Below are 27,974 nucleotides of genomic sequence, written 5' to 3'. Positions count from 1 at the left end.
ACCATTCACATAGTTTTTTTTGAGGTCAATCTCTTTTCAATTAATTTTCATTGGGAATCCAGATTTCTAAGGGACCTTCGTGCAGTCCCTCCCGCTTCCACTAGATGCCACCAGTCTTTAGAAATGGGTTGAGGTTTTTCCATTGTGTAATGAAGATGTAGCCCTGTTCAAAACGAGGGTCACTTCAAGTGTACCATTTGTTAGAGGCGCGTGACTAGAAAGGTAGCGTCAGTTTGTTTTCTTCCTGTATTGAACACAGATCATCCTGTCTTCAATTGTACTGATGATTTACTTTAAAACATACCTAAAATTTTATTACAAAAGTAGTTTGAAATGTTTTGGCAACTGTTTTGGTAACTTTTGAGATATTTTGTAGTCACGTTGCGCAAGTTGGAACTGGTGTTTTTCTGGATCAAACGAGCCAAAATAAATTGACATTTTGGATATATATCGACAGAATTAATCAAACAAAAGGACCATTTGTGATGTTTATGGGACATATTGGAGTTGAAATATGTTTTCTCTCTTTTGTTTACGGAGGTGCTATCCTCAGATAATAGTATCGTTTGCTTTCGCCGAAAAGCCTTTTTGAAAGCTGACATGTTGGCTGGATTCACAACACGTGTAGCTTACATGTGTGATTTCATGAAAGTTTGATTTTTATAAGAATTTTCTTTGAATTTGGCGATCTGCATTTCTCTCTGGCTTTTGGCCTAGTGGGACGCTTCCATCCCACATATCCCAGAGAGGTTAAAATGTATGACTTGAAAAACCAGGGGACAACAAGACTTTTAGTGTGAAGTCCCCAGGTACATTTGGACAAATCGTGAAGCAGACATTCATATCCCATTTTTCTGCAATACTGTCATACCATCTGTATAGTTGGACTTTGATTTAGCTTTCAAAGTATTAGTAGCCATATTATAAGTTCAACATTTGCAAAACAACCAGTTTTCATAACTTCATAACTCTGAATATTAGAATTTATGTCCAAAATGAAAAGGCATGCTGTCGTACAAGGTTAGAAGCTGCATTTTATGACATATATATATATATGGTTTCTGGATACTCCCGCAATTGCTTCTCCTTGCTTTCCTCACCATAGAACGGAATAGCATTGGCAGCCGACAGTGCTTGAATCAGTGGCGATACGTTGACACATTATTATTAGAATATTGGCAAATATTAGTCAATTATTGCATTCTATCCATGCTGTCTTTTGTGGGTTACCTGAGACATTAAACATATAGGTTGGAGGGCATACAGGCTGTCACCGATGCATTAACACTTCAACGACTACATTTTTATTCAACACAAGATTTTTACAAAAAAGTGATATTTTATCGACACAAGATACTGTAGTTACAGGGAAATGCACCCTTTCAGGCAATTGTCACATCTATTTTCTATGACAACTTTCTATACGTCGACAAAACAATCACAGGACAAGTTAATAGAAACATAGCTACTGTCACATTAGTTCTGAAGTTATTGGCGGGGTAAACCTACTTTAATAGTATGCATTAGGCTGTTTGAGAGATGTTTAAATCCTAATCAACCCATCCAATGTAAATACATATGTTGTTGAAGTACAGCAGATCAATGAAGCTACAGTATTCTAGCAGTGGTCCAGCTGCTTATGCTGAAAAGCCTTGTTAGTGCATACGTCAAATTAGCTTTTGCATTTCCTGTATTTTTGGCTTCAGACAAAAGATAATATTTCACTTTTGATTTTGGTATTAATATATACTGAGTAAGACACAATGATCATTGGTCATGTAAGTGTGTGCATAATGGGATGTAAAGTGATACGGAACAAAATAAGTCATCTAACAATGAGAGTCAATGCTTTTTAGTGTTTGGATCATATTAATCATGGGAAGAGCAGCATCACACTTCTAAGCCTATGTTTAGACAGGCAACCTAATCATTTTTTTCCACTTATTGGTCTTTTGACTAATCAAATCAGCTCTAAAAAAATAAGAAAAGATCTGATGTGATTGCTCAAAAGACCAATTAGTAGAAAAAACTTCAGAATTGGACTGCCTGTCTAAACACAGCCATAGTGGTTATCAATGTCCTTTGGGGGTGTATTTTCTCCCTTTCACTTGTTTAATTATGAAATAACATAACATTTCATACCAGTAAAATTGTAGGTGTTTTATTTAACTTTTGTACAACTCTAGTGTTCTCCGTCAAAAATGACCGGTCATTAGAAATTAATGGGTGAGACTACAATTAGTGTATAAAATTGTGTTCAGGCCATTCATCAGATGGACACACTTCCTCTCCCAGACCCCAACATGTATGTGTGTTTGAGCACACACACCTCACCCCCCTTCTTGTTTCAATAACATGTAGAACTTTTTTCACAGCTCTGGTATATAAAGCTTTTTTGAGGCCTTGCTCACAATTCACTCTGTGTCAGCACAATGACCACACGATACACTGTATGTGAGGCTCTTGATCATATCTTTGAACATGACACTGGTGGGGAGGAGAGAGTCCTTGTTCAACTTTGACACAAAGTAGTCTGTGATAAATAGCACAATATGTTTCATCCGAGTATTTGTTATAGTGAAAATAATCCATACATTTGGCTTTTTTTTACCCAAAAACTAGTTGCATGAGCTCAGGTCAATGAGGCCTACAGGCCATAAATAGCAAATACAATTTCAAAACTTGTAATGTTCACAATAACTTAAGTTGATAAAAATGTCTTACACAACATTAGGTGATAATATATGTATTATTACAGATTTATAATCAGCTATAATGGGGCGGTCATTTTGGACCGGGAACACATAATTAATTAACATGAAACGAACACAACAGGAGGGTTAAATGTCAACATCAACGCATCATAGATTGAGGGCATTATTTATGGTGTTGGGGCAGTGGGAATTGTGTTTCAACCTGCACAATAACCTTCTTACATGGACCACAATCTCAACCTACCCTCCAGGTTAAAATAAACCAGATGCTTACTCGTCAGTGGAAATAGTCCATCCTAGACACAATACACACACGGCCCGCTCCAGGCAGTTGTGCCCTATTGAACAGGCACACTAACAAGGGAGTGATGGTGACAATTACAATTTGGATTCTCCATAGGAGCCTCACTTATAATTCTAAAAGACTCACATCAGCCTGCTAGGTGATTAGATTTCTGAGGGAAATGGAGCGGTGGAGGTGGTTATCACGAAAAGCTTGGTGCACTAAGGTCTGTATTTGATTGACAATCTTTTCGATTGAGATTATATGGTTGATTCTAAATGCATTGGGGGTGGATTCATAGAAACATTTATTTCAATGTTGGCATCAGATCAACTTTTACCAGTATGCTCAAACAGCTTGTCAATTTCATCTAAACCTTCAGGGATAAATGTTTAGTAATATAAAAAAAATAGATTTTGAGCCACATTTTTTGACAGATGGTTTGTACAGAGATTATTCTACAAACATGTGTGCAACACACACACACACACACACACACACACACACACATACACACACACACACACACAATCACAATCATCCAATGATAATGTCACAGGTTATCATTGACCTGGCCAGCAAAAGCAAACTACACACACAAAACACATATTTTAGGGGTTATTTGGTTTGTAACCATAGTGGCAACCATTTTTGGTGCTATAAAACAGGGCAGAACCCTGTTTTGAAGGTTCAATAAAAAGCCATGCTCATAAGGTTCTAAATGAAACCTGTATGGTGCTATCACTGGTACTATCACGTTTCAGGAGAAGACCCAGATGCAGACAGTGTCAAAGTAACAAATGTTTATTACTAGAACAGGGGGCAGGCAAAACGAGAGGTCAAGGGCAGGCAGAGGTCAGTAATCCAGATCAGAGGCAGAGATCAGTAATCCGGATCAGAGTCCATAAAGTACAGAACGGCAGGCAGTCTCGGGGTCAGGGCAGGCAGATGTCAATAACCCAGAGCGGTGTAACAAGGTACAGAACAGCAGGCAGGCTCAGGGCAGACAGAATGGTCAAAACTAGAAAAAGACAGGAGCAAGGGGGAAACCACTGGTAGGCTTGACGAACAAAAGGAACTGGCAACAGACAAACAGAGAACACAGGTATGAAAACGCTGTTGATAATGGGGAAGATGGGCGACACCTGGAGCGGGGTGGAGACAAGCACAAAGACAGGTGAAACATCAGGGTGTGACAGGTTCTTACTCGAATTAAACCTTACTGGCTACATCATTGCATGGCAATTAAAAGTTACATTCTGTAAAGCAATAGTAAATTAAATTAACAAACACTTCATGTTCATGTTCATGTTTTAACAAAGATTCATGACAGATACAAGGCCTGGAGATAATTAGACTATATGCTCCATATCTATTTTCCAATTTTAGCAACGGTTGTTTATACACTACCTAGCACCAGTTCATTAATTTAATTTATATGCATGTTTTCACAGAGAAAGGCAGTGTTTTTGATAGAGATTAGTTACCATCATGATCATTGTCCTGTGTGACAACGCAAAATTGGTCATCTTTCAGCATTAATCATCCATGGGGCTGTGCAGCAGATAGTGGATCTGTGAGTAAACAGGTTCAAATGAAGGAACGGGAGGGCAGATAGAAACTGTGTTAGCTAGTGCCTGATTATCCCGGAGTCGCTGGTCGGATTTACGATTGGGTGAAGGACGAAAGTGCAGGGCACTCTAGCATCAGCTGTATTTTAAAAGAAGGCAAAAAAAGATTAAATGAGAGACTAACTGTAAAAACGGCACTCAACAAACCCAACACTCAAATGCAATCTTCTGAATGTGAAATGAGAAAAAGGAGATCAAGTGACATAAGAGACTCAGGGAGGGAGGTTGAGTAAAAAAAAAACTTTTAACAACACTTTTCAAAAGGGCTTGTTTTGTTAAAGGCCAACAGGCCAGTGGAGATGGACTAAAGCACAATGATCCTGACCTGGAGCAGGTTGCCATGGTCTATCTGGAGGGGGCCCGGGCCACTAATAGCTCAATTCCACTGGAGGAACCAAACAGTGCCGTTCCGAAACCAAGACGAACTTGCCTTGTTGGGGTTTTTCTGTTTTCCACAGAGGAGACAGCTGAAAAGAGTTGAAACAATTCACAATGTATCATCATGTGGGAAGAGGATTGCTTCAGACAGTTGAAAGATCGGCTTATGCGTCGAAAGAAATGCTCAAGAGATGTATGTGTATCTGTTTAGCAAGCTAGCTGCCGTGTAGCTATCTTTGTGAATTGTTCAAACCTTACTTGGAATGAGGACAGCTATTACAGTTGCTTGCAATGAGGTGCAGTCCTGAAATACTGTAAAATATGTATCTGTGAATCTACATATAATGTTTAATTGTCTTTGTGATAGATATATACTAAACAAAAATTCAAATGTAACATGTAAAGTGTTAGTCCCATGTTCCATGAAATGTTCCATATGCACAAAAAGCTTATATCTCTAAAATGTTGCGCACACATTTGTTTACATCGCTGTTAGTGAGAATTTCTCCTTTGCCAAGATAATCCATTCACCTGACAGGTGTGGCATATCAAGAAGCTGACTAAACAGCATGATCATTACACAGGTGCACTTTGTGCTGAGGACAATTTAATGGCCACTCTAAAATGTGCAATTTTGTCACTCAACACGATGCTACAGATGTCTCAAGTTTTGAGGGAGTGTGCAATTGGCATGCTGTCTGCAGGAATGTCCACCAGGGATGTTGCCAGGGAATTGAATGTTAATTTATCTACCATTAGCCGCCTCCAACGTCAATTCAGAGAATTTGTCAGTACGTCCAACAGGCATCAAAACTGCAGACCATGTGTAACCATGCCAGTGAAGGACCTCCACATTCGGCTTCTTCACATGAGGGATTGTCTGAGACCAGCAACCCAAACGTCTGAAAAAACTGAGGAGTATTTGTGACTCACCGCCTGGATTCAGTGGTTTACAAAAGTTTTCACCATCTTGGCATTTTTCCTATTTTATTGCCTTACAACCTGGAATAAAAATTTTTAGGGGTTGTATCATTTGATTTACTCAACATTCCTACAACTTTGAAGATGCAAAATATTTTTTATTGTGAAACAATCAAGAAAAAAGACAAAAAAACTGTACTTGAGCATGCATAACTCTTCACCCCCCAAAGTCAATAGTTTGTAGAGCCACCTTTTGCAGCAATTACAGCTGCAAGTCTCTTGGGGTATGACTCTATAAGCTTGGTACATCTAGCCACTGGGATTTTTTCCCATTCTTCAAAGCAAAACTTCTCCAGCTACTTCAAGTTGGATGGGTTCCACTGGCGTACAGCAATCTTTAGGTCATACCACATATTCTCAATTGGATTGAGGTCTGAGCTTTGACTAGGCCAATCCAATACATTTAAGTGTTCCCCTAAACCACTCAAGTGTTGTTTAGCAGTATGCTTTGGGTCATTGTCCTGCTGGATGGTGAAGACTGTCCCAGTCTCAAATCTCTGGAAGACAAACAGGTTTCTCTCATAAATTTCCCTGTATTTAGCGCCATCCATCATTCCTTCAATTTTGACCAGTTTCCCAGTCCCTGCCGATGAAAAACATCCCCACAGGATGATGCTGCCACCGCCGTGCTTCACTGTGGGGATGGTGTTCTCTGGGTGATGAGAGGTGTTGGGTTTGCACCACACATAGCGAGTACCTTCTTCCATATGTTTAGGGGAGTCTCCCACATGCCTTTTGGCGAACACCAAACGTGTTTTCTTATTTTTTTCTTTAAGCAATGGCTTTTTTCTGTCCACTCTTTAGTAAAGCCCAGCTCTGTGGAGTGTACGGCTTAAAGGGGTTCTATGTACAGATACTCCAATCTCTGCTGTGGAGCTTTGCAGCTCCTTCAGCATTATTTTTGGTCTCTTTGTTGCCTCTCTGATTAATGCCCTCCTTGCCTGGTCCATAAGTTTTGGTGGGCGACCCTCTCTTGGCAGGTTTGTTATGGTGCCAAATTATTTAAATTTTTAAATGATGGATTTAATGGTACTCTGGGGGATGTTCAAAGTTTCAGATCTTTTTTATAACCCAACTCTGATCTGTACTTCTCCAGAACTTTGTCCCTGACCAGTTTGGAGAGCTCCTTGTTATTCATTCTGTCGCTTTCTTGGTGGTGCCCCTTGCTTAGTGGTGTTGGAGACTCTGGGGCCATTTAGAACAGGTGTGTATATATACTGAGATCATGTGACAGATCATGTGACACTTTCGTTGCACACAGGTGGACTTTATTTAACTAATTATGTGACACTTTTGAAGGTAATTGGTTGCACCAGATCTTATTTAGGGGCTTCACAGCAAAGGGGTGAATACATATGCACGCACCACTTTTCCTTTTAATGAAAAAAATAAAAAATTAAACAAGTCATTTTTTTCATTTCACTTCACCAATTTGGACTATTTTGTATATGTCCATTACATGAAATCCAAATAAAAATATATTTAAATTACAGGTTGTAATGCAACAAAATAGGAAGAATGCCAAGGGGTATGAATACTTTTGCCAGGAGCCAGGATAATAAAAAATCCAATCAATGATCTTCTGTCCATCCAAACTATAATTGCTGTTACTTTTTAAAGTTCATAGAATTTTTTGATTTTTAAAAAAGTATGAGTGAGGAAACCAAATAGGGAAGGAGAGAAAATACAGAAGGGAGAAAAAAAGTAAACCAATCACAATGTATGTTGCAATTTATTTTTATTTTTTTACATTGGATGAAAGTAGAGACTCTCTTGGCGCTCTGGCCAATGATTTGATATGTTTACCTCTGGATAACATGAAAACAGCCTAACCAGCTCAATTTCATTATGCTTTTTTCCAACTTTTACTGACACCGGCCATATTCAACGGATGTTGAACACTTTAGCTCAAGATATGTAGCTAGCTGGCTAGGTAAACAATGAATCTAGCTAGTTAAACAACCTGTACGATCACCAGAGGTGGAAAAAGTACACAGATTTCATACTTGTGTAAAAGTGAAAATACCTGAATATAAAATGACTCAAGTAAAAATCAAAGTAACCCAGTAAAATACTACTTGAGTAAAAGTCTAAAAGTATCAGATTTTAAATATACTTAAGTACAGTGGTGGAAAAAGTACTCAATTGTCTTACTTGAGTAAAAGTTCAATTAAAAGTAAATGCTATACAGTGGGGCAAAAAAGTGTTTAGTCAGCCACCAATTGTGCAAGTTCTCCCACTTAAAAAGATGAGAGAGGCCTGTAATTTGCATCATAGGTACACTTCAACTATGACAGACAAAATGAGAAAAAAAATCCAGAAAATCACATTGTAGAATTTTTAATGAATTTATTTGCAAATCATGGTGGAAAATAAGTATTTTGTCAATAACAAAAGTTTATCTCAATACTTTGTTATATACCCTTTGTTGGCAATGACAGAGGTCAAACATTTTCTGTAAGTCTTCACAAGGTTTTCACACACTGTTGCTGGTATTTTGGCCCATTCTTCCATGCAGATCTCCTCAAGAGCAGTGATGTTTTGGGGCTGTTGCTGGGCAACACGGACTTTCAACTCCCTCCAAAGATTTTCTATGGGGTTGAGATCTGGAGACTGGCTAGGCCACTCCAGGACCTTGAAATGCTTCTTACGAAGCCACTCCTTCGTTGCCCGGACGGTGTGTTTGGGATCATTGTCATGCTGAAAGACCCAGCCATGTTTCATCTTCAATATCCTTGCTGATGGAAGGAGGTTTTCACTCAAAATCTCACGATATACATGGCCCCATTCATTCTTTCCTTTACACGGATCAGTCGTCCTGCTCCCTTTGCAGAAAAACAGCCCCAAAGCATGATGTTTCCACCCCCATGATTCACAGTAGGTATGGTGTTCTTTGGATGCAACTCAGCATTCTTTGTCCTCCAAACACGACGAGTTGAGTTTTTACCAAAAAGTTATATTTTGGTTTCATCTGACCATATGACATTCTCCCAATCTTCTTCTGGATCATCCAAATGCTCTCTAGCAAACTTCAGACGGGCCTGGACATGTACTGGCTTAAGCAGGGGGACACATCTGGCACTGCAGGATTTGAGTTCCTGGCGGCGTAGTGTGTACCTGATGCCGTACATATCTACACGTCCGCTACAGTCACAAGACGCATGCCTCCTTACAGTCCCTAGAATTTCGAAGCAAACATCTGGAGGCAGGGCTTTCTCCTGTAGAGCTCCATTTTAATGGAATGATCTGCCTGTCCATGTTAGAGACTAAGACTTGTTCTCAACCTTTAAGAATTTATTAAAGGCTCATCTCTTCAGTAGGTCCTATGATTGAGTGTAGTCTGGCCCAGGAGTGTGAAGGTGAAAGGCAAGCCACTGGAGCAACAAACCGCCCTTGCTGTCTCTGCATGGCCGGCTGCCCTCTCTCCACTGGGATTCTCTGCCTCTAACCCTATTACAGGGGCTGAGTCACTGGCTTACTGGTGCTCTTCCATGCAGTCCCTCGGAGGGGTGCGGTGCGTCACTTGAGTGGGTTGAGTCACTGATATGATCTTCCTGTCCGGGTTGGCGCCCCCCCCTTAGGTTGTGCCATCGCGGAGATCTTCGTGGGCTATACTCGGCCATGTTTCAGGATGGTAAGATGGTGGTTGAAGATATCCCTCTAGTGGTGTGGGGGCTGTGCTTTGGCAAAGCGGTTGGGTTATATCCTGCCTGTTTTGCCCTGTCCGGGGGTATCATTGGATGGGCCACAGTGTCTCCCGACACCTCCTGTCTCAGCCTCCAGTATTTATGCTGCAGTAGTTTATGTGTCGGGGGGCTAGGGTCAGTCTGTTATATCTGGAGTATTTCTCCTGTCTTATTCAGTGTCCTGCGTTAATTTAAGCATGCTCTCTCTAATTCTCTCTCTTTCTCTCTTTCTTTCTCTTTCTCGGAGGAGGACCTGAACTCTAAGCCCATGCCTCACGACTACCTGGCCTGATGACTCCTTGCTGTCCCCAATCTACCTGGCTGTGCTGCAGCTCCAGTTTCAACTGTTCTGCCTGCGGCTGTGGAACCCTGACCTGTTCACAGGACGTGCTTTTTTTAACTCTCTGGAGACAGCAGGAGCGGTAGAGATAATCTGAACTTACATTTACTCCTGAGGTGACCTGTTGCACCCTCGACAACCACTGTGATTATTGTTATTTGACCCTGCTGATCATCAATGAACATTTGAACAACTTGGCCATGTTCAGGTTATAATCTTCACCCTGCACAGCAAAAAGAGGACTGGCCACCCCTCATAGCCTGGTTTCCCTCTCGGTTTCTTCCTAGGTTCTGGCCTTTCTAGAGAGTTCTTCCTAGCCACCTTGCTTCTACACCTACATTGCTTGCTGTTTGAGGTTTTAGGCTGGGTTTCTGTACAGCACTTTGTGACGTAAGAAGGGCTTTATTAAATACATTTTATTGATTGCTCCATCTTTTTAGCTATCGTACTTTAAAACTCGATCCTCCAGAAAGTGGAGAGAAACACTTATGCAGCTCCACTACACAATACATTTTTTTTTTAAATGGGTTCAACAGGATTACCAACACGCACTGACCAGCTCAAATAGACAGAAGCCTTATACTGAAGACCAATCCGAGCTTCTTTCTCTGCATGTCCAGCCCACTCAATATCTCAGCCAATCATAGCTAGTGGGAAGGTTGCTGGCTTTTTCTGAGGCTTAAATGTTAAAGAGCTGTAGGTGAGCACCCATGTCTGGACTCGGTGTCAGTCAACTGATTGGGGGGACAACTGTGTTCCACAATTAACATACACCCAATGGATTGATAACTTCTGCATGTCGGCAGAGACTTTCCAGTTCCTCTGCAACAGGCTGAGTCCTGTTATGGAGAGATAGATTCAGTGTTCCGTTTTTGTATCCCTCCAAAAGAAATTGCCATTGCCCTGTGGAAGGTGGTCACAAATTCAGAATACCGCAGTGTAGCACACCTTTTTGGAGTTGGTATTATAACTGTATGGCATTGCAAAAACAATTTTTGTATAGATTTCAAACAAGTTCTGTTGCCTGAACTCCTCCTACTCCCAACTGCTGAGACGCTGGCAGCAACGGTGCTTATTGATCTGTCAGTTTCCCAGGGTAATTCTCTCCTTTTCACACTGTCACGGTATGAACAGCTCTACATGCTTCACTGTCATGATGTACAGTCAGTACACAACACTATGCTCATCATGTCTTAGCAGGATCAGGTGACAGGTGTCCCTGATTATAACAATCAGTGAATGGATACAAAGTTCCATCTTAAGTTGATGGGTATGCTACTGTCTGGGATCTGGGGATAATGGTAATTTCAATTATTGAACCATTGATTCTATTCTTGGATAATATAATGTCTAAATGTACACCAAGGTAATTCTTTGCCATGTCTCATCTTACAAGGATCAGATGGTGACAGGAGTCATCATAGTCAGGCAGCCAGATACAGATATGTTAGAATGCCCAGTCATATAATCTCAGACTTAAAATACTATAGTTTTTGACCATCCACAGAACATACTATATGCCAGTAAAAACGGAATATCATGCACTCAAAAATGTAATTATACTGCTGGCGGTGTAAAACACAAAAGGGGACGCATTTGCTTATGTTATGGACTTGTGAAGGCTGGCTGAATTCTGGAAAAGAGTGTGTTCTTTTATCGCAGCATGTCTACAAATTCTTCCTTCTCCATGTTTTTATTTGCTTGGAAATGTTGGTACTGGAGACTGTTTATTATTGGGGATGCTGCCTACCCCTCTCAGCCATGGCTGGTGAAGCCTTTTGCAGATACTAGCAGACTGAATGACAAGAGAATCTCAATGAGAAAATCCGCAGGGTAAGGGTAGTGATCGAAAATGCATTTGGCAGACTGAAGGGAAGGTGGTGCTGCCTTATGAAAAGCAATGACTGCAATGTGGATTTTGTTAAACAGATTGTTATGGTGAGTGAATGAGGACCCAAAAGTGAACTAACTTAAACAGAGCTTCTTTAATAACCAAACATAGGTAGGCTCAGATAGACCGGCAGATTCCGACAGGACAGGACAAGGTTACAGCAAACATGACGATAGTCTGGCTCAGGCATGAAACACAACAAACAAGAATCCGACAAGGACAGGAACAGAAACAGAGAGAGATATAGGGACCTAATCAGAGGGAAAAAGGGAACAGGTGGGAAACGGGGTGAATGGGTAGTTAGAGGAGACAAGGAACAGCTGGGGGAAAGCGGGGGAGAAAAGGTAACCTAACAACGACCAGCAGAGGGAGACAGGGTGAAGGGAAAGGACAGAGACAAGACACAACATGACAGTACATGACAGTACCCCCCCACTCACCGAGCGCCTCCTGGCGCACTCGAGGAGGAAACCTGGCGGCAACGGAGGAAATCCTCGATCAGCGCACGGTCCAGCACGTCCCGAGAGGGAACCCAACTCCTCTCCTCAGGACCGTACCCCTCCCAATCTACGAGGTACTGGTGACCACGGCCCCGAGGACGCATGTCCAAAATTCTACGGACCCTGTAGATGGGTGCGCCCTCGACAAGGATGGGGGGGGGAAGACGAGCGGGGGCGCGAAGGACGGGCTTGATGCAGGAGACATGGAAGACCGGGTGGACGCGACGAAGGTATCGCGGAAGAAGAAGTCGAACTGCGACAGGATTAATGACCCGAGAAATACGGAACGGACCAATGAACCGCGGGGTCAACTTGCGAGAAGCCGTCTTAAGGGGAAGGTTCTGAGTGGAGAGCCAAACTCTCTGACCGCGACAATATCTAGGACTCTTAGTTCTACGCTTATTAGCAGCCCTCACAGTCTGCGTCCTATAACGGCAAAGTGCAGACCTGACCCTCTTCCAGGTGCGCTCGCAACGTTGGACAAAAGCCTGAGCGGAGGGGACGCTGGACTCGGCGAACTGAGATGAGAACAGCGGAGGCTGGTACCCGAGGCTACTCTGAAAAGGAGATAGCCCGGTCGCAGACGAAGGAAGCGAGTTGTGGGCGTATTCTGCCCAGGGGAGCTGTTCTGACCAAGACGCAGGGTTACGAAAAGAAAGACTGCGTAAGATGCGACCAATAGTCTGATTGGCCCGTTCTGCTTGACCGTTAGACTGGGGGTGAAAGCCGGAAGAGAGACTGACGGAAGCCCCAATCAAACGGCAAAACTCCCTCCAAAATTGAGACGTGAATTGCGGACCTCTGTCCGAAACGACGTCTGACGGAAGGCCATGAATTCTGAAAACATTCTCGATGATGATTTGTGCCGTCTCTTTAGCAGAAGGAAGCTTAGCAAGGGGAATGAAATGAGCCGCCTTAGAGAACCTATCGACAACCGTAAGAATAACAGTCTTCCCCGCTGACGAAGGCAGTCCGGTGACAAAATCTAAGGCGATGTGAGACCACGGTCGAGAGGGAATAGGAAGCGGCCTGAGACGGCCGGCAGGAGGAGAGTTACCGGACTTAGTCTGCGCGCAGACCGAACAAGCAGCCACGAAACGACGCGTGTCATGCTCCCGGGTGGGCCACCAAAAACGCTGGCGAATGGAAGCAAGCGTACCCCGAACGCCAGGGTGGCCGGCTAACTTGGCAGAGTGAGCCCACTGAAGAACGGCCAGACGAGTAGGAACGGGAACGAAAAGAAGGTTCCTAGGACAAGCGCGCGGCGACGGAGTGTGAGTGAGCGCTTGTTTTACCTGCCTCTCAATTCCCCAGACAGTCAACCCGACAACACGCCCCTCAGGGAGAATCCCCTCGGGGTCAGTGGAGGCTACTGAAGAACTGAAGAGACGAGACAAAGCATCAGGCTTGGTGTTCTTAGAGCCCGGACGATAAGAAATCACGAACTCGAAACGAGCGAAAAACAGCGCCCAACGCGCCTGACGCGCATTAAGTCGTTTGGCAGAACGGATGTACTCAAGGTTCCTATGGTCAGTCCAAACGACAAAAGGAACGGTCGCCCCCTCCAACCACTGTCGCCATTCGCCTAGGGCTAACCGGATGGCGAGCAGTTCGCGGTTACCCACATCATAGTTACGTTCCGACGGCGACAGGCGATGAGAAAAATACGCGCATGGGTGGACCTTGTCGTCAGAGAGGGAGCGCTGAGAAAGGATGGCTCCCACGCCCACCTCTGACGCGTCAACCTCGACAACGAACTGTCTAGAGACGTCAGGTGTAACAAGGATAGGAGCGGATGTAAAACGATTCTTGAGGAGATCAAAAGCTCCCTGGGCGGAAACGGACCACTTAAAGCACGTCTTGACAGAAGTAAGGGCTGTGAGAGGAGCTGCCACCTGACCGAAATTACGGATGAAACGACGATAGAAGTTCGCGAAGCCGAGAAAGCGCTGCAGCTCGACGCGTGACTTAGGGACGGGCCAATCAATGACAGCTTGGACCTTAGCGGGATCCATCTTAATGCCTTCAGCGGAAATAACAGAACCGAGAAATGTGACGGAGGAGGCATGAAAAGTGCACTTCTCAGCCTTCACAAAAAGACAATTCTCTAAAAGGCGCTGGAGGACACGTCGAACGTGCTGAACATGAATCTGGAGTGACGGTGAAAAAAATCAGGATATCGTCAAGGTAAACGAAAACAAAGATGTTCAGCATGTCTCTCAGGACATCATTGACTAATGCCTGAAAGACAGCTGGAGCGTTAGCGAGGCCGAAAGGAAGAACCCGGTATTCAAAGTGCCCTAACGGAGTGTTAAACGCCGTCTTCCACTCGTCCCCCTCCCTGATGCGCACGAGATGGTAAGCGTTACGAAGGTCCAACTTAGTGAAAAACCTGGCTCCCTGCAGGATCTCGAAGGCTGAAGACATAAGAGGAAGCGGATAACGATTCTTCACTGTTATGTCATTCAGCCCTCGATAATCTATGCAGGGGCGCAGAGACCCGTCCTTCTTCTTGACAAAAAAAAACCCCGCTCCGGCGGGAGAGGAGGAGGGGACTATGGTACCGGCGTCAAGAGCTACAGACAAATAATCTTCGAGAGCCTTACGTTCGGGAGCCGACAGAGAGTATAGTCTACCCCGGGGGGGGGTGGTTCCCGGAAGGAGATCAATACTACAATCATACGACCGGTGTGGAGGAAGAGAGGTGGCCCTGGACCGACTGAACACCGTGCGCAGATCGTGATATTCCTCCGGCACCCCTGTCAAATCACCAGGCTCCTCCTGTGAAGAAGAGACAGAGGAAACAGGAGGGATAGCAGACATTAAACATTTCACATGACAAGAGACGTTCCAGGAGAGGATAGAATTACTAGACCAATTAATGGAAGGATTATGACAAACTAGCCAGGGATGGCCCAAAACAACAGGTGTAAAAGGTGAACGAAAAATTAAAAAAGAAATGGTTTCACTATGATTACCAGAAACAGTGAGGGTTAAAGGTAGCGTCTCACGCTGAATCCTGGGGAGAGGACTACCATCCAGGGCGAACAAGGCCGTGGGCTCCTTTAACTGTCTGAGAGGAATGTCATGTTCCCGAGCCCAGGTCTCGTCCATAAAACAGCCCTCCGCCCCAGAGTCTATTAAGGCACTGCAGGAAGCTGACGAACCGGTCCAGCGTAGATGGACCGACAAGGTAGTGCAGGATCTTGGAGGAGAGACAGGAGTAGTAGCGCTCACCAGTAGCCCTCCGCTTACTGACGAGCTCTGGCCTTTTACTGGACATGAAGTGACAAAATGACCAGCGGAACCGCAATAGAGACAGAGGCGGTTGGTGATTCTCCGTTCCCTCTCCTTAGTCGAGATGCGGATACCTCCCAGCTGCATGGGCTCAGCACCCGAGCCGGCAGAGGAAGATGGTAGTGATGCGGAGAGGGAGGCGACGGAGAGCGCGAGCTCCTTTCCACGAGCTCGGTGACGAAGATCAACCCGTCGCTCAATGCGAATAGCGAGTTCAATCAAGGAATCCACGCTGGAAGGAACCTCCCGGGAGAGAATCTCATCCTTTACCTCTGCGCGGAAACCCTCCAGAAGACGAGCGAGCAAGGCCGGCTCGTTCCAGCCACTGGAGACAGCAAGAGTGCGAAACTCAATAGAGTAGTCTGTTATGGATCGATTGCCTTGACATAGGGAAGACAGGGCCCTGGAAGCCTCCTCCCCAAAAACAGATCGATCAAAAACCCGTATCATCTCCTCCTTAAAGTCTTGATACTGGTTAGTACACTCAGCCCTTGCCTCCCAGATTGCCGTGCCCCACTCACGAGCCCGTCCAATAAGGAGAGATATGACGTAGGCGACACGAGCAGTGCTCCTGGAGTAAGTGTTGGGCTGGAGAGAAAACACAATATCACACTGGGTGAGGAACGAGCGGCATTCAGTGGGCTCCCCAGAGTAACACGGCGGGTTATTGATTCTGGGCTCCGGAGATTCGAAAGCCCTGGAAGTGGCCGGTGGATCGAGGCGGAGATGGTGAACCTGTTCTGTGAGGTTGGAGACTTGGGTGGCCAGGGTCTCAACGGCATGTCGAGCAGCAGACACTTCCTGCTCGTGTCTGCCTAGCATCGCTCCCTGGATCCCGACGGCTGAGTGGAGAGGATCCGAAGTCACTGGGTCCATTCTTGGTCGGATTCTTCTGTTATGGTGAGTGAATGAGGACCCAAAAGCGAACTAACTTAAACAGAGCTTCTTTAATAACCAAACATAGGTAGGCTCAGATAGACCGTCAGATTCCGACAGGACAGGACAAGGTTACAGCAAACATGACGATAGTCTGGCTCAGGCATGAAACACAACAAACAAGAATCCGACAAGGACAGGAACAGAAACAGAGAGAGATATAGGGACCTAATCAGAGGGAAAAAGGGAACAGGTGGGAAACGGGGTGAATGGGTAGTTAGAGGAGACAAGGAACAGCTGGGGGAAAGCGGGGGAGAAAAGGTAACCTAACAACGACCAGCAGAGGGAGACAGGGTGAAGGGAAAGGACAGAGACAAGACACAACATGACAGTACATGACACAGATGGCTTTTGCATGTTGTATACTGCACAATCTGCATGAGCAAAACAATGATGTGTTCAGAAGGGATTGGAATGCTGCCCCAGGGAATGCAACATTTCAGCAGCCTGCAGTGCCACTTCCGGAGAGGATAGGGGCTATTGCAATCACAGTACGTGATGGACTGCAACACTTCTACAACTAGATACATCAGAGTGGATTACACAGGATTGCTATTTAATGCTAAACGAAGGCTCTTGCTCTCTAGTGTGTAGGTATTCAAAATAAAGAGAAAATTACCACAAGGCAAATCAACACAATGTTTAACAAGATGTTCTATTTTTTATTTCTTTGTGATTTTCTCCTTCCTCTCACACCCAGCTCCAACAACAAACACCATTTGGACAACAAAGTGCCAGGACCAACTACAGAACTATTCGAATGACAGACCTTATCGCAGTGATTCTCTCCTTTTTTTGGTTACATTAATTTACCCTTGGTAATTAATAAAGTACTACTATATACTCCCTCACGTTCATTTTACAATTATTATTATTATTGATGTATTTTTACCTTTATTTTTACTAGGCAATAAGAACAAATTCTTATTTAAAATGACAGTGGTGCCATTAGACCTATGCTCTTATAAGTTACATTTTTTTACCCCTTGTGAATACCCTACTACACAATTGAATTTTCTATTTATTTTATTTTATTTAACATTTTTCTCCCCAATTTCGTGTTCCAATTGTTTTTATAGCTACTATCTTGTCTCATCGCTACAACTCCTGTACGGGCTCGGGAGAGACGAAGGTTGAAAGTCATGCCCTCCGATACACAAACCAACTGCTTCTTAACACAGCGCGCATCCAACCCGGAAGCCAGCCGCACCAATGTGTCGGAAACACCATGCACCTGGCAACCTTGGTTAGCGCGCACTGCGCCCAACCTGCCACAGGAGTCGCGATGAGACAAGGACATCCCTACCGACCAAGCCCTCCCTAACCTGGACGACGCTAGGCCAATTGTGCGTTGCCCCACGGACCTCCCAGTCGCGGCCGGTTACGACAGAGCCTGGGCGCAAACCCAGAGTCTCTGATGGCACAGCTGGCGCTGCAGTACAGCGCCCTTAACCACTGCGCCACCCGGGAGACAAATTTTCTATTTTTGACCAATGTTTAATTGTTGTTTGATAAAAGTGTGTCAAAATCATAGTATGCCTAATCTTTATTTCCTAAATTTCAGTCAGCACGTTTAAGAAGTTTTTTGCTCCAAAAATTTACATTATTTTCAATGTTTAACGGTAGGCTATATTCAATGAAAGCCACATTCACAAAGCATTTGGTGTAGTGCAAATAAGTGAATAATATATATATATATTTTTACATAGAACGTCAGCCAGTTTTGTCATGTGTGCTCCCTCTCCGGCCTCTAGGTCACCAAGCTGCTTGTTATGGCGCACACCTGTCACTAGTGTTACGCAGATAATGACACTCACCTGGACTCCATCACCTCTTTGATTACCTGCCTTTTATATGTCACTCCCTTTGGTTTCTTCCCCAGTTGTCATTGTTCCTGTTTCGTGTCGGTGCGCTGTTTGTGTTTCAAGTTCATTGTATATTTTATTTATAAAACATATTCAATCCCTGAACTTGCTTCTTGACTCTCAGTGTACATCGTTATAGAATGACGAATCAACAAAGAGAAGCATCAGGGAGTGTTTTTTTTGTTGTTTGTTTTTGTGTTGGAGGTGATATCGGGTCTGGGTGATGGAGCAGGAGCTACCTGGGAGCCCTAGGCCGGTATGTAGGCTCCCATGCCTCAGCGGGTGTGATAGGCTCCCATGCCTCAACCGAGGCAACAGTTTTGATGGCCTTTAGCCGCACCCTCATCCTACTCCTCCTCTGTTCCTCGGGTGATGTGGAGGTAAACCCAGGCCCTGCATGTCCCCAGGCACCCTCATTTGTTGACTTCTGTGATCGAAAAAGCCTTGGTTTCATGCATGTCAACATCAGAAGCCTCCTCCCTAAGTCTGATTTACTCACTGCTTTAGCACACTCTGCCAACCCTGATGTCCTTGCCGTGTCTGAATCCTGGCTTAGGAAGGCCACCAAAAATTCAGAGATTTCCATACCCAACTATAACACTTTCCGTTAAGATAGAACTGCCAAAGGGGGAGGAGTTAGCCTGCAAAGTTCTGTCATAATTTCCAGGTCTATGCCCAAACAGTTCGAACTTCTAATTTTAAAAATAATCTCTCCAGAAATAAGTCTCTCACTGTTGCCGCCTGCTACCGACCCCCCTCAGCTCCCAGCTGTGCCCTGGACACCATCTGTGAATTGATCGCCGATGCCCTCAATCTCACACAAATCATCAAGGAACCCACAGGAACCCTAAATCCGTAAACATGGGCACCCTAATTGACATTATCCTGACCAACTTGCCCTCCAAATACACCTCTGCTGTCTTCAATCAGGATCTCAGCGATCACTGCCTCATTGCCTGTATCCGCTACGGTTCCGCGGTCAAACGACCACCCCTCATCACTGTCAAACGCTCCCTAAAACACTTCTGTGAGCAGGCCTTTCTAATCGACCTGGCCCGGGTATCTTGGAAGGATATTGACCTCATCCCGTCAGTTGAGGATGCCTGGTCATTCTTTAAAAGTAACTTCCTCACCATCTTAGACAAGCATGCTCCGTTCAAAAAATGCATAACTAAGAACAGATATAACCCTTGGTTCACTCCAGACCTGACTGCCCTCGACCTGTACAAAAACATCCTGTGGCGGACTGCGATAGCATCGAATAGTCCCCGCGATGTGCAACTGTTCAGGGAAGTCAGGAACCAATACACGCTGCCAGTCAGGAAAGCAAAGGCCAGTTTTTTCAAGCAGAAATTTGCATCCTGTAGCTCCAACTCCAAAAAGTTCTGGGACACTGTAAAGTCCATGGAGAACAAGAGCACCTCCTCAAAGCTGCCCACTGCACTGAGGCTATGTAACACGGTCACCACCGATAAATCCGTGATAATCGAAAACTTCAACAAGCATTTCTCAACGGCTGACCATGCCTTCCTCCTGGCTACTCCAACCTCGGCCAACAGCTCCGCCCCACCCCGAAGCTACTCGCCCACGCCTCCCCAGCTTCTCCTTTACCCAAATCCAGATAGCAGATGTTCTGAAAGAGCTGCAAAACCCACCATACCTTCTCCGCTGTGCAATCCGGTTTCCGAGCCGGTCACGGGTGCACCTCAGCCACGCTCAAGGTACTAAAAGATATCATAACCGCCATCGATAAAAGACAGTACTGTGCAGCTGTCTTCATCGACCTGGCCAAGGCTTTCGACTCTGTCAAACACCATATTCTTATCGGCAGACTCAGTAGCCTCAATGACTGCCTTGCCTGGTTCACCAACTACTTTGCAGACAGAGTTCAGTGTGTCAAATCGGAGGGCATGTTGTCCGGTCCTCTGGCAGTCTCTATGGGGGTACCACAGGGTTAAATTCTCGGGCCGACTCTTTTCTCTGTATATATCAATGATGTTGCTCTTGCTATGGGCGATTCCCTGATCCACCTCTACGCAGATGACACCATTCTGTATACTTCTGGCTCTTCCTTGGACACTGTGCTATCTAACCTCCAAATGAGCTTCAATGCCATACACCACTCCTTCCGTGGCCTCCAACTGCTCTTAAACGCTAGAAAAACCAAATGCATGATTTTCAACCGTTCGCTGCCTGCACCTGCACGCCCGACTAGCATCACCACCCTGGATGGTTCCGACCTAGAATATGTGGACATCTATAAGTACCTAGGTATCTGGCTAGACTGCAAACTCTCCTTCCAGACTCATATCAAACATATCCAATCCAAAATCAAATCTAGAATCAGCTTTCTATTTCGCAACAAAGCCTCTTTCACTCAAGCCGCAAAACTTACCCTAGTAAAACTGACTATCCTACCGATCCTCGACTGGGCGATGTCATTTACAAAATAGCTTCCAATACTCTACTCAGCAAACTGGACGCAGTTTATCACAGTGCCATCCGTTTTCAGCTGGCCCTCGCTGCATGTTCGTCGCCAGACCCACTGGCTCCAGGTCATCTACAAGTCTATGCTAGGTAAAGCTCCGCCTTATCTCAGTTCACTGGTCACGATGGCAACACCCACCCGTAGCAGGCGCATCTCACTGATCATCCCTAAAGCCAAAACCTAATTTGGCCGCATTTCCTTCCAGTTCTCTGCTGCCTGAGACTGGAACGAATTGAAAAAATCTCTGAAGTTGGAGACTTTTATCTCCCTCACCAACTTTAAACATCTGCTATCTGAGCAGCTAACCGATCGCTGCAGCTGTACATAGTCCATCGGCATATAGCCCATCCAATTTACATACCTCATCCCCATACTATTTTTATTTGATTTACTTTTCTGCTCTTTTGCACACCAGTTTCTCTACCTGCACATGTTCATCTGATCATTTATCACTCCAGTGTTAATCTGCTAAATTGTAATTATTCACTCCTATGACCTGTTTATTGCCTACCCCCTCATGCCTTTTGCACACAATGTATATAGAATAAAAAAAATTCTACTATGTTATTGACTGGTTTATTGTTTATTGTTTACTCCATGTGTAACTCTGTGTTGTTGCCTGTTCACACTGCTATGCTTTATCTTGGCCAGGTCGCAGTTGCAAATGAAAACTTGTTCTCAACTAACCTACCTGGTTAAGTAAAGGTGAAACAAAAATACATTTAAAAAACCAGGGAGGTCTCACCCGGCTCTCACTTCTCAGCCAGTTCTTCAGGTTTCTGCGCCTCAGCGGAGGCGACCGGTCCGCTCCTGATCCACGGGATCGTCATCTTGGTCGGCATCCTGTGGCTGGAGCCCAACACGCCGGGGAGTGGGTACTGTCACGTGTGCTCCCTCTCCGACCTCTAGGTCATCAAGGCTGCTAGTTATGGCGCACACCTGTCACCAGCATTACGTGCATAATGACACTCACCTGGACTCCATCTCCTCCTTGATTACCTGCCCTTAATATGTCACTCCCTTTGGTTTCTTCCCCAGTCATCATTGTTCCTGTTTCATGTCGGTGTGTTGTTTGTGTTTCGTGTTTATTGTTTCTTTTATTTATTGAATGCATTCACTCCCTGAACTTGATTCCCAACTCTCAGCATACATCGTTATAAGTTTAGTCCAATTTAGTCTAGTGACATGTCTGCTGTTGGTGTCTGACATCCTTTTATAGCCTGGATAAGCTGTCCAAATACAGCTATGAAGCTGTTGTTAAATGAGACGGTCTGGGCCATCTCAGCGTCCCTGGCTGCCCTGTTTGCTCCACTGGATGCTGCCTCATCTTCCCTGGTAAAATATTAGGCAGAAGTAATGAAATGTACAGGAAGGAATGATAAGGTACAGACTCCATAGCAAACCTAAGTACAGCAATGTTCTTCTCAAACCGTGTATTTTCTCAAATGTATTTAATCTTATCCAGAAAAGGCTGGTGTGGTGCTAACCAGATATACAGTACCAACCAGATACACAAATGATGCAACAAATAAAGGACTTCGGTCGGAATATGATTAATTGAATCAGTGGACTGTTTTATATATGAAGTCTTACATCCACACTGTCTCCTTGGACAATATTTAGGAACATAACCCTGCCATGACAAAAGCCCTCTGTGTATGAGATTGCCCACCCCTGTGGAAGGCAGCTAAATTGTGTGATTATGCCTAAACAAGTGAACATGACAATCAATTGACATTGAACTGTTTACCAACCGAGAAGGCACCCTTTGCACCTCGGTGTGCAGGGCTCAGGTGTTGCAGGAGCATTGATTTTATCAATTGACCCTGGGTGTCTGGGGGGGTGGGGGGGCAGGGCTCTGATGTTGTGGCTTCACCATTCAAGCACGCAGCTTCCTCTGAGTCCATCAGTTCCAGAATGTCCTCTGAAAAGTATGTTTGTTTGTAAAACTTAAAGTTGGACTCTTCGGCTAACCTCAAACATGTAGTTAAGTCCACGGTGTTGGCCATTGTCAAAACACAACTGATTGTCTCAAACACATTTAGAAGGAAATAAATTCCACAAATGTACTTTTAATAAGGCACACCTGTTAATTAAAATGCATTCCAGGTGACTCAGGTGACCTCATGAAGCTGTTTGAGAGAATGTCAAGATTGTGCAACTCTGTCGTCAAGGCAAAGTTTGGCTACTTTGAAGAATCTCTAATATAAAATATATTTTGAGTTGGTTAACCCTTCTTTGGTTACTACATGATTCCATATGTGTGATTTTATAGTTTTTTATGCCTTCACCATGTAGAAAATTGTACAAATAAATAAAACCCATGAATGAGTAGGTGTGTCCAAACTTTTGACTGGTACTATCTATATATATATATATATATATATATATATATATATATATACACAGTGCCTTGCGAAAGTATTCGACCCCCTTGAACTTTGCGACCTTTTGCCACATTTCAGGCTTCAAACATAAAGATATAAAACTGTATTTTTTTGTGAAGAATCAACAACAAGTGGGACACAATCATGAAGTGGAACGACATTTATTGGATATTTCAAACTTTTTTAACAAATCAAAAACTGAAAAATTGGGCGTGCAAAATTATTCAGCCCCTTTACTTTCAGTGCAGCAAACTCTCTCCAGAAGTTCAGTGAGGATATCTGAATGATCCAATGTTGACCTAAATGACTAATGATGATAAATACAATCCACCTGTGTGTAATCAAGTCTCCGTATAAATGCACCTGCACTGTGATAGTCTCAGAGGTCCGTTAAAAGCGCAGAGAGCATCATGAAGAACAAGGAACACACCAGGCAGGTCCGAAATACTGTTGTGAAGAAGTTTAAAGCCGGATTTGGATACAAAAAGATTTCCCAATCTTTAAACATCCCAAGGAGCACTGTGCAAGCGATAATATTGAAATGGAAGGAGTATCAGACCACTGCAAATCTACCAAGACCTGGCCGTCCCTCTAAACTTTCAGCTCATACAAGGAGAAGACTGATCAGAGATGTAGCCAAGAGGCCCATGATCACTCTGGATGAACTACAGAGATCTACAGCTGAGGTGGGAGACTCTGTCCATAGGACAACAATCAGTCGTATATTGCACAAATCTGGCCTTTATGGAAGAGTGGCAAGAAGAAAGCCATTTCTTAAAGATATCCATAAAAAGTGTGGCTTAAAGTTTGCCACAAGCCACCTGGGAGACACACCAAACATGTGGAAGAAGGTGCTCTGGTCAGATGAAACCAAAATTGAACTTTTTGGCAACAATGCAAAACGTTATGTTTGGCGTAAAAGCAACACAGCTGAACACACCATCCCCACTGTCAAACATGGTGGTGGCAGCATCATGGTTTGGGCCTGCTTTTCTTCAGCAGGGAAAGGGAAGATGGTTAAAATTGATGGGGAGATGGATGGAGCCAAATACAGGACCATTCTGGAAGAAAACCTGATGGAGTCTGCAAAAGACCTGAGACTGGGACGGAGATTTGTCTTCCAACAAGACAATGATCCAAAACATAAAGCAAAATCTACAATGGAATGGTTCAAAAATAAATATATCCAGGTGTTAGAATGGCCAAGTCAAAGTCCAGACCTGAATCCAATCGAGAATCTGTGGAAAGAACTGAAAACTGCTGTTCACAAATGCTCTCCATCCAACCTCACTGAGCTCGAGCTGTTTTGCAAGGAGGAATGGGAAAAAATGTCAGTCTCTCGATGTGCAAAACTGATAGAGACATACCCCAAGCGACTTACAGCTGTAATCGCAGCAAAAGGTGGCGCTACAAAGTATTAACTTAAGGGGGCTGAATAATTTTGCACGCCCAATTTTTCAGTTTTTGATTTGTTAAAAAAGTTTGAAATATCCAATAAATGTCGTTCCACTTCATGATTGTGTCCCACTTGTTGTTGATTCTTCACAAAAAAATACAGTTTTATATCTTTATGTTTGAAGCCTGAAATGTGGCAAAAGGTCGCAAAGTTCAAGGGGGCCGAATACTTTCGCAAGGCACTGTATATATATATATGAAATAGTGTATATGGACCTTATATGAATAGGACAGGTCATGACAGCTGTAGTAATGTAGGATGAGCCTTGACTAGAATACAGTATATACATATGAAGTGGGTAAAACCGTATGTAAATATTATTAAAGTGACCAGTGTTCAATGTCTATGTACATAGATAATTGGTCTCTCATGGACAGGGTAGAGTACCAGTTGGAAGCTGGCTAGTAACAGTGAGTAAGTTTAGGGCAGAGTACTGGGTGGTGACTATTTAACAGCCGGATGGCCTGGAGGTAGAAGCTGTTTTTCAGTCTGTCGGTCCCAGTTTTTTTGCACCTGTACTGTCTTCCTTCTAGATGGTAGCAAGGTGAACATGCAGCGGCTTGGGTGGCTGAGGTCCTTGATGATCTTCTTGGCGTTCCTGTGACACCGGGTGCTGAAGATGTCCTGGAGGGCAGGCAGTGAACCTCTGTTAATGCTTTGGACTGCACCACCCTCTGGAGAGCCCTGCGGTTGCAGATGGTGCGATTTCTGTACCAGGCGGTGATACAGCCCGACAGGATGCTCTCATTGATGAATCTGTAGAAGTCTTAGGAGCCAAGCCAAATTCCTTCAGCCTCCTGAGGTTGAAGGAATTTGTCTGTGTGGATGTACCTTTTTCAGATTCACTTATGTGCAATCCGAAGAACTTGACGCTTTTAACCCTCTCCACTGTGGCCCCATCGATGTGGATGGGGTCATGCTCTCTCTGCTATCTCCAGAAGTCCACAATCAGCTTTCTTTGTTTTGATGACGTTGAGGGAGAGACTATTCCTGGCACCAATCTGGCATGGCCCTCACCTCCTCCCTGTAGGCTGTCTTGTCGTTGTTGGTAATCAGGCATATCACTGTTGTTTTGTCAGCAAACTTGATGATTGAGTTGGAGGAAAGTAAGGAAAGGGGACACCTAGTCAGTTGCAAAACTGAATGCATTCATCCAAAATGTGTCTTCCGCATTTAACCCAACATAATCAGAGAGGTGTGGGGGGCTGCCTTTATCGACATCGATGTCATTGGCACCCATGGAGCAGTTGTTACTGTTGGGGGTTAACTGCCTTGCTCAAATGCAAAACTACAGATTTTTCCACCTTGCTGGCTCAGGAATTCAAACCAGCAACCTTTTGGTTATTGGCCAAATGCTCTTAACCGCTGGGAGATTTGCTTAGCAGGCATGGGCCCACCTTGTTGGGCCCCGTGATGAGGATCAGCATGGCGTAGGCCTACCAACACCACCTGAAATGGGCCCATCAGGAAGACCAGGACCCAGTTGCACAGGGCAAGGTTCAGACCCAGTTTCCAGGCTTAGTGGTTAGCTTGGAAGGCACTGTGGTGTTGATGGATGGGCTGTAGTCAATGAACAGCATTCTTACATACAGCGGTAAGAAAAAGTATGTGAACACTTTGGAATTACCTGGATTTCTGCATAAATAGGTCATTCAATTTGATCTGATCTTTATATAGGTCACAACAATAGACAAACATAGTGTGCTTCAAATAATAACACAGAAATTATTGTTTTTTTCTTGTTTATATTGAATACATAATTTAAACATTCACAGTGTAGGTTGTAAAAAGTATGTGAACCCCTAGGCTAATGACTTCTCCAAAAGCTAACTGAGGTCAGGAGTCAGCTAATCTGGGGTCCAATGAATGAGACGAGATTTGAGATATTGGTTATTGCTGCCCTGCCCTATAAAAAACACTCACAAAATGTTGAGTTTGCTATTCACAAGAAGCATTGCCTGATGTGAACCATACCTCAAACATTGAGATCTCAGAAGACCTACGATTAAGAATTGTTGACTTGCATAAAGCTGGAAAGGGTTACAAAAGTATCTCTAAAAGCCTCGATGTTCATCAGTCCACGGTTTGACAAATGGTCTATAAAATGAGAAAGGTCAGGACTGTTGCAACTCTCCCTAGGAGTGGGCATCCTGCAAAGATGACTTCAAGAGCACAGCGCAGAATGCTCATTGAGATTAAGGAGAATCCTAGAGTGTCAGCTAAAGACTTATAGAAATCTCTGGAACAAGCTAACATCTCTGTTGATGAGTCTACGATACGTAAAACACTAAACAAGAATGATGTTCATGGGAGGACACCACTGAAGAAGCCACTGCTGTCCAAAAAAACATTGGTGCAAGTCTGAAGTTTGCAAAAGTGCACCTGGATGTTCCACAGTGCTTCTGGCAAAATATTCTGTGGACAGAAGAAACTATAGTTGAGCTGTTTGTGTGGAGGAAAAAAGGCCCAGCACACCATCATCAAAACCTCATCCCAACTGTAAAGTATGGTGAAGGGAGCATCATGGCTATCCAGGGGCACAATCCAATATAAGGAAGTTGAAATGCTTTATATTTGTACTGTTACTTTTGATACTTAAGTGCATTGTGACCCTGGCTGTCTGTCCATTTAAACAAAAAATGGAAATACAATTGTGCCGTCTGGTTTAATATAGGGAATTTTAAATTATTTATACTTTTGCTCAATGACAATTTAGTACTTTTTATATGACACATTAGTACTTTTTCCACCACTGAATGTGCCTGGGGGTTATAGCATTTCTTTCACATGATCCATCAATTTAGACAAGTGTATCTATGTAAGTGTCATCTTATATTTCAAAAATATTTTTATCTGGACACTATCTGTTCACCTGGAATTTATCCTTATAGTAGGCCTCTACCACTTTTAGTATTTAGCACATGACCTCATATGAATCCGTAAAGAGATGGATGGGGCTGGCTTAATAGGGTATGAACAATGCTGAATGGGTGTTGACAAAGGAGAGCGCTCTAGTTAGGAACCAAAACAATCAAAGGCCCTTTTCTCAAAAGCAAGTTTACAAGTGTATCAAGTAGAATTACTTTCCCATTGTTCCTCAATATACTATTTTGTAGCTCGGAGTCTCTACTTTTATCCAAT

The sequence above is a fragment of the Oncorhynchus mykiss genome, chromosome 1 (genome assembly GCF_013265735.2).
Source record: "Oncorhynchus mykiss isolate Arlee chromosome 1, USDA_OmykA_1.1, whole genome shotgun sequence".
Classification (NCBI taxonomy): Eukaryota; Metazoa; Chordata; class Actinopteri; order Salmoniformes; family Salmonidae; genus Oncorhynchus; species Oncorhynchus mykiss.
This window is presented reverse-complemented; position numbering follows the sequence as displayed.